At 38.9% G+C, this 8,603-nt stretch overlaps 1 pseudogene; it reads left to right on the forward strand.

Moving 5' to 3' along the window:
• The first annotated feature begins 500 nt into the window (after positions 1–500).
• Positions 501–2,357, forward strand: LOC140522939 (ATP-dependent RNA helicase DHX8 pseudogene; annotated as a pseudogene).
• Positions 2,358–8,603: the final 6,246 nt, after the last annotated feature.

Genomic DNA, 8,603 nt, shown 5'->3' on the forward strand with positions numbered 1-8,603 from the left:
GGTTTGACACAGACAGTGGATCTCTTTGTGGTATTCCACCAGTTTGATCCCAAGATCCAACTATGAGTTTTTTCACTATGGTGACTTTAATATATCCTATGGGAGCTGGATCGCACCAGTCTTACCCTGCAGTGGATCCTCATTAAGGATGTAATGTCCACATTCCAATTCCAGGGTTTTGAAAAAGTCTTATATGTACTGTTAATTTTTATCACTACCTCCATTGGTCAGAAATGGGTAATTTGCCCAGCTACTCCCTTCTTTGAATGTGGTAGCTATATTTCAGGCTCCCTTTCTGGAATGGAATAGTGATTCTTAGGACCTGTGGCCCATGGGCATCATGGTAGATAAGGAAAGTACCATCGAAAGTTGATGGGGCAGGTACATTCTTTGGATGCCACCTCAGGGAAGGTAAACAAAAAGTCCAGGCAATTACTGAAGCAGGAAGGGAAGTGGTAAAATGGTGAAGGCTTGGAGTGGAGAAGCCAGGCTTAAGGTACATGGCGTTCATGGTGTGTGATGGCCAAGCCAGTCCTGCTGAAGAGATTGCCAAGCTCAAGAACCCTTGCTTGGTATCCAAAATGTGCACTGAATTGGACAATTACCTGGAGATCAACGATAAGGATTTGGCTGGATTTGTGATCAGTCTTGCTAAGGAAAATATAACCTTTGACACTTTTAAAGTTTCCCTCACCAAAAATGGTGTTGAATTCACAACCTATCTTATAAACAATTTGTGTCTCATACAGACCATACAACCTTCAGCAAAGCCTTCTACTATCAAAGGTCTATTTGTTAAACCAAAGAGTACAAAGGAAAAGCTCAAGAACCTGTTGCTAGAACTTTGCTGACCAAATAGTCCTAGACCATGCTGGATAAAGATGATGTGAGAGTAGCCATGGATGTCCTCAGAGAGCTAAGCTTGCTAAAGCCTAGTGCTGAAACACATGAGAAGCAGGCAGTCTTTGAACAACATGACAGAGCAGAAAAAGGAGAAACAGTGTCAGAGTCTAAAACAAGACAAAGAGCACAAAGGGAGAGCTTGGTTCAATGGAGGTCACATTTTAGGACCCAGGATAGGGATAAAGGGAAATCTGTATACCAAACTAAGTGTAGAAGTCAAAGTCCTATCAAAGACTGTGATAGATATGAGGAGAAGAAGAATGACAGATGGTGAGACAAACTTGTAAACCAGCCTCCAACCGAAGAATCTTCTGTTGGGGAAATTTACAATGACAACCTGGCTCCTCCTGGTAGCAGGAAGGTTGTAATTGCTACAACATTACTGAGACATCTCTGATCAGTGAAGAGATCTACTACATGGTGAACCCTAGGTTTGTGAAACAGAAAGTATACAACTCCAAGACTGTGATCAGCCAGCAGGTGGTGACCCCCATCTCAGGCTCAGGCAAAGCAGAGAGCAAGCAGAGCTGGGAGAACAGGACCCGAAAGTGTTACAGGCTCAACACAAAATGTGCTACTGAAATGGCATGCAGACCAGCAACGTGCCTGAGATCCAGAAAACTAATTTAGCCAGCATAGTACTCTCTCTCAAGGCCATGGACCTGCTTTCCTTTGACTTCCTGGATACTCCATCCCCCCATGGAAACTCTTATCGCAGCCATGGAGTTACTGGTAACCCTGGATGATGAGGGTTTGCTCACCCATCTGGGCCACAGGATGGCAGAATTTCCCCCTGGAACCAATGTTGTAGAAAATGCTGATCATGTCTATGCATATGGTCTGCAATGGGTAGACGTTCACCATTGTATTTATGCTACAGATAAAAAGAAAGCCAGATTATACAGACCAAAGTTGACCACCTCACTCTCTTGGCTGCATATAATTCTTGGAAGAACAACAAATTCTCCAACCTCTAATGATGTGAGAATTTCATACAGTCTCTCCTTATGCTGAACCCAGGACATTTGTAATCAGATATTGAGCATCATGGATAGATTTAAGCTGGATATGGTGGCCTGTTACAAGGCTACCATCCATGTACAGAAAGTTCTTTTCAGTGGTTTCTTCTGAAATGCTGCCATGAAGGACCCAAAGGAGGGCTATTGAATTTTGATTGACCAGCAGGTGGTTTACATCCATCCTTCCAGTGACCTCTTCAACCGAGAGCCAGAATGGGTGATACAGAGTTGGCACTGATTACCAAGTAATACATGTGAGAGGTCACCACCATTGACTCCTTGTGGCTGGTGGATTTTGCCCCAGACTTCTTCAAGGTGTTGGACCTCACAAAGCTCAGCAAACAGAAGAAACAACAATGGCAAAGACACTTGGACAAATACTATGAGGAGACAAATACTTGGAGGATCTCCTGGCCTTTCTGGTGGCAGAGATGAAGTCACAGATTTTGACACAAAGTGCTCAGTATTGGTTCCCCATCTATCAATAAGACTAAGGCCCCAGACTCTAGTGACTCTTGTTTAAAATATCCCTGGAAGCATAGCTGTCTTCAGACTTAGAGGACCCAAAACCAAAGCTAGATATCCTGAACTTAACTCTCATTTCTTTCCTTGTGGTGAAATACTCAGAAGGCAGGAGATCACCTTGGCCTTAAGATACATGCTTCCTCAACTGGAGCCAGCCTAGGTCCTGTGAATGACAGGTATGTAGCACCTTTTTTCTGCAGAGCTGGACTAGGAGGAATTGCTACATTTCTGAATAGTTCATACTACAAGATCCTCAGACCAGAGGGTCCTGATGTGCCAAGCACTGAAGTGCCCACCCATCAGCCTAGGACTTTTTCAGGACTTAGCAAGCGAGCCCACTGGTGATGTTGCCCTAGCCTTCAACTCACTCTCCAAACTGTCTCTTCAGGCTTCACTCTTTGGAAATGTGGATTTGTTTATTTTTAAGTACATATGCATACATATCTATGCTCATACACATATATTTCTTTTTGTGAGAAGACAAGGGATGTGTATATGACAATCCATAGGGAATCAAGCTTGTAGGATTTAAAGATAATTCAAGCTTGTTTGTAAATCTTGTGGAGCTGAGCCATAAGAAAAACTTTCAGAACCTGGATCTTCTCTTTTCCAGAGGCAAATTAACTCAATGTCATCTATAGGTCTAGAAATAACATGTGGAGACAGAAGTGAATTATGATCTTGAGGCTTTGATCTAGCCTAGCCTTCATTAAGAATTATGCTAAGGGTTATTCATAAAAGCAATAAAAAGGATGGTGTACCATGTTATAAATATAGTTACAATATACATGCTAATAGCTAAGATCCTTCTAGCTATGGCATCTTCTAATAGAAAAATGTGTTCAAACTGGTACATGGAAAAGGTAGGACACTAATACACTCATTCCATTCTTTTTGGATCATGTATTTCAGGATGTCTATCTAGAAAGAAATAATATTCTATTGGTCCACATGACTTTAAAGTGAATGTATTCAGCCAAAGGGAATGTAGAGAAATGAGTTATTTAATAACAGAATAAAAAAGGATGGTGGACTGAGGGGAAAGAGATCTGGGGTTGGATTCCAGCTCTGCAGCTGAAATCACAAGTCATGAAAATAACTTATGCCCTGTGTCTCCTTTACCGCCATCTGTAAAATATTCTTTCTTTCAGATCACTAGGAGGTTTTAACAGTAAAGTAAATAATAGAAGTTCAGGCAGTAGTTCCGAACATGTAAGAGGAGGTGAGGAGGTGGGAAGGTTAGGAGGTAAAGAGGTGGGACATTAGTTTCTAATGCCTAGGGGCAAGGGGTACAGTTTATACAGGATGGGAAAAGACAGGCCAGGATGGAAGCTATTGGAAGGAATCCATGAATGAAAATGCAGACACACCAAGAATTGGCATTTGTAGGCTGAATAAATACATCTCACATATAGATTGCCATTATATATAATATTTATAATACATACATACACATATACATATATACATATATATGAGCAGCTGCAATTAAGTATATAGACGTTCATTTGAAAATGTTTTCATTTTCATTCTCTTTTGTCATTATGTATTTTCTCAATCAGTGGATCCTAATAGTGTGACTACTATCAAGTGAAAGTTCCAAAAATTTCAGAGATCTTAAGTCCTTACATCCAAAAAAGCCAACAGCTTTGTGTGAGGGCATTATTATATTGACCTATCATGTTTATTAATTGAGAATAAACTGATGCATTGATTCTTCTTCCTTTCAAATATTCTAGATTAATTCAATTCAATAATATTTGTTAAATGCCTATTATGTGCCAGGCACCATGCTAAGTGCTGGTGATACTAAGGGGAAAAATAATCCCTGCCTACTGTGAGAGAGCTTTGTAACAGCAAGCACCCTAGCACACCAGGATGGCCAGCTAGCACAGATTCTTTGATCTGCTTTATAAAGGAAAGACAGCTTCAAAGGGGTTGACAATCCTTTATTAATTAAACTTATGTAAGTCATTCACTAGTTCAGGGGAAAGGCCAACACCTCAATGCAAGCAGAGGAATTAGCACAAAGATCAACAGACAGGGCTCTTACTGTCTGAACAAAGTAATACAACCACTTATGTATAGCATTGGATGGGAGAGCACAAAACTCTGAGTAAGATTAACAAATGATTACTCAGAGTCCTGTCCAGGAAATCAAAAGGTCCTTCTCACAAGCAAACTCCCAAAATACTAATCTCCCAGCATATATATCAAAGACTGGGCTCCTGATTGGTTCAGAGACAGTAGGCACGAAACCTACATGACTCAGTACAACTGTGAACCATCAGGGTTCAAAGAGATCAGTCCTTCAGATGTTTTCAATGAGTCTGGGAAACTGAACTCCAAAAAGAAAACAACAAAAATCCCACTTTGCTTGTTTTTACAAGCTTACACTCTATTGATTAGTTCCATAATATCTATTCACTTCATAATGTCTGACTAAGTAGACTACTTTTATAAAATGAATTTCCTGAGTCAAGATATAGAGGTACCTCATCTAGAGATATTTTCTTTGTTTGATGAAATTCAGTTAGGTCGTACATAGTTTAGAGTACTGGAACTCAAATTGAGAAGACCTGAATTTACATTCTGCCTTGGATCATTACTGGCTGACTTACTGTTATACCTGGGCAAGTCACTTAACTTCTGCCTACTTCAGTTTCCTCATCTGTGAAGTAGAACTAGTAATAATACCTACCTTCCAGAATTGTTCTGAGAATAAAATGAGATAATATTTGCAAAGAGCTTTGCAACCCCTATATAAATACTAGTTATTGCTGTTGTTGTTTTAGATCTATTATTATCAGAGGTACCTAATTCATGCTTCTTCCTTTGCATGTATGAACATGTGTCAAACTCATCCTTTCTTTCTGCACAGCAGAAATCCCAAATAAATCTGTCTGTTAATACTTCAAACATTCCAGAAAAGTCATTTCCCATCAATTAATTATTGTCCTTTTGATTCATTTTAATTTTTTTCACTGTGTTCTTGACTAAATCTCTTTCTCTGCTTACAATTCTTCATGCCTACCATAAGTAACATAATTCATCACATCATATCACATCCTTCACCTGATCCCTTCTCTGCATTCTCGTTGCTTCATTAGAATCACATTCATCTTTCAACTTCTATATCAACCAATCTTACCTGTGTCTCTTCTCTAATCTCCTGTTACTCCCTAATCTCTCCTCCTTTGCTGATCAGAAACTGTATCTGTTGATCTGTGTGTCATCTACATTCAATTCATTCATTCATTTAGTAATGACCATTTATTATGTTCAAAATGCTATGGTAGGTGCTGGGAGAGATACCAATACAAGTAGGATACAATCCTTTCCCTAATGAAATTAATGGTCAAGAGGGAGATGAATAGTATGAAATATACATATTCATAAGTGCAATAGCTATATGATCATGTAGTATATTATATGACATAATAGGAGTCTGAGAAAGGTGCAAAGGATCACATAACGTATGAGAATAAAAATTAAATTTCTGTTCAGGAGCAAGAAAGGCTTCCAATTTCAAGATAAGCATAGTGCTGACTGACTAGGATGGGAGACATTTCAAGCCCGGGCATAAACAAAGGCACCCAGACAAAGATGCAAATTCTTTTTTCTATACCATCCTATATATGAACAGAAATTTTGCTTTGTTTTATTAATTTCTGGTCACCCTTAATCAATCCGAAATATTTCAAGTGCCTACTATGTGCCACTGCTGCAGAGCAATCCTGACTCAAACCAATCTGGATTTCAGATTTGGAACTGAAGACAATATAGCAGTTGGCAAAATTAGGTCTTCTTGCCAAGATAGCCTCTTAACAGTAGGCTGCCAAGTTCAATCCATATTGACTCCAGCAAAACACCAAAATTGCATCACAGCAAATAACAATCAAGAAATATAACAAGAAATTGCCAGTAGTGGTTTCTACCACCACAAAATGGTACAAAACGCCAGTCAAACACCTAAAGGCAACAGAAGGGAGGTAGGAAAGGATGGGGCAGAGCACCAGCACAACCAAAGACACAAGCTTAGCCTGTAGAGCTTTCTTTGTTGAAGCAAAATGAATGGTAAGCTCTCCCTATCCCCTCTCCCCAAAGCCCTGGTGTAGGAATTTGAAAGCCCCAGAGAGAAGCAGATGGTAACAAAAATCAAAGAGTCAATGGGCATGGTGCTATAGTACTTAGAAAAGGGCAGCCCAGGGCAAGGAGCCCTGAGGTCCATAACATCTGCTTTGATATGCCAGAGAGATATGCCTGAGTTCAAGTCTGGCCTCAGACATTTTCTAGCTGTGTGACCCTGGGCAAGCCACTTACACCCATTTGTCTCAGTTTCCTCATCTGTGAAATGAACTGGAAAAGGAAATAGCAAACCACTCTAGAATCTCTGCCAAGAAAACCCCAAATGGGGTCACCAAGATTTGAACACAACTAAAAGAGTGACTAAACAAATACACTCCATTTGTACATGGCTGTTTGCATATTATCTCCCCACTAAACTCTGAACTCTGAGAGCTGGAACTATTTTTTGCTTATCTCCATGTCCCCAGTGCTTAGTACTGGGGTGGGAAGACAATGATAAGGAGAGGGGATGACCAAATATAAATCAATAGATAGATAGATAGATAGATAGATAGATAGATAGATAGATAGATAGATAGATAGATGATAGATAGACAGATAGATGATAGACAGACAGAATAGATAGATGATAGATAGATAGACAGATAGATGATAGACAGACAGAATAGATAGATAGATAGATAGATAGATAGATAGATAGATAGATAGATAGATAGATAGATAGATGGATGGATGGATGGATAGATAGGTAAACTGACCAAATTAAAGAAATAAAATTTAATTGAAAAACTCTTGAACCAAGAAAATAAACCGTGGCATGCTTCATGACAGTGTTGTCATGAAGATAAAATGAAATTAAATGATTAGTTTGTAGATTGAGAAATGCTTTGCACAAGAGTTGGGGCTGAAAGGGGGATCCAGGAGGCCATCTATTCATTGGACAGATTCAGAAATTGAGACCTCAAGAACTTAGGTGATTTACCTAAGGTTACAAAGGGAGAAAATAACAGAGCTGGGGTTTGAACCTACCTCCCCTGCCTCCAAATCCAGTGTTCTTCCCACTGTACCTCATAAGTTCTTAAGGTTTGGATATAAGAAAACATTCAGAGCAAAGACAGTTAATCAAGTACATTGTGACTCTTAACAATTACATCTGGTCAGCTGAATAACTGATTTGATAACAGTATGGTTTGTTCAGTGACTATGTCCTAATATAGCTCCCATATTTAATTTTATATTTAGTAAGGCACTGGTGTCTTGTTCATATGCAATCATTTTATTTTTTTTAATTGTTTTTTTTCCCCAAAGAAGGAAGTGTTTACTTCTGTGATTTAATCAGTATGGGGAACTCCTACTAAGCCTACTCACTCTATCAACCCACACCAGCAACTGTTCTGCAATTAAGAGTCTTTGAGAGTTGTGTGGGGCCCCAAGAAATGACTTACCAAGGGCTTTGTTGCTAGTAGATGTCAGAAACTGAACTTGGACCCAAGTATCTTTAATTCAGAAGTTTACTTTCTATTTCCAACGTCATTCTTCCTCTCTCATTAAATTCTATCACTTTAACAGCATAAATAGTTACTAGATTAAATCCACATCACACAAATATTTTCCTAGAGGAGGAGGCATTCCTCAAATGTTAATTTTCACTTTAATCCATAGTCACTTTATTCTTACTTTAAATACAATATTAGATAAATTGCTGTATCCTGTGAATTTATTTTCTTTCTCAAGTGGAAAAGTCTAAAGCCTTCATTTGTAACTAATTTCATCATTTACGAGAGAAAAGAAAAAGAAGCACCCTTTACCTTGAACAATCATTTGAAATACATTCATCTGTGTGTAATGTATATTTCCCATGTTTATTCAGTTAATTTCCATTAACTGGAAATCAACCTTAAATGTCCTTTTCAAAAGTACTATTTCAGACAGTCATTTATCAGGTGTATATTGTGTGACCGGGTGGTGTTTAGAGATTCCATTTGCTGTACGTTATCTGTGATCCTTACACTCAGCCTTCATTTGTCAGGGATTTAGATCTCAGCTGTGTTTAGTTTTGGGGGCTTG

This window comes from Notamacropus eugenii, chromosome 2 (genome assembly GCF_028372415.1).
Source record: "Notamacropus eugenii isolate mMacEug1 chromosome 2, mMacEug1.pri_v2, whole genome shotgun sequence".
NCBI lineage: Eukaryota > Metazoa > Chordata > Mammalia > Diprotodontia > Macropodidae > Notamacropus > Notamacropus eugenii.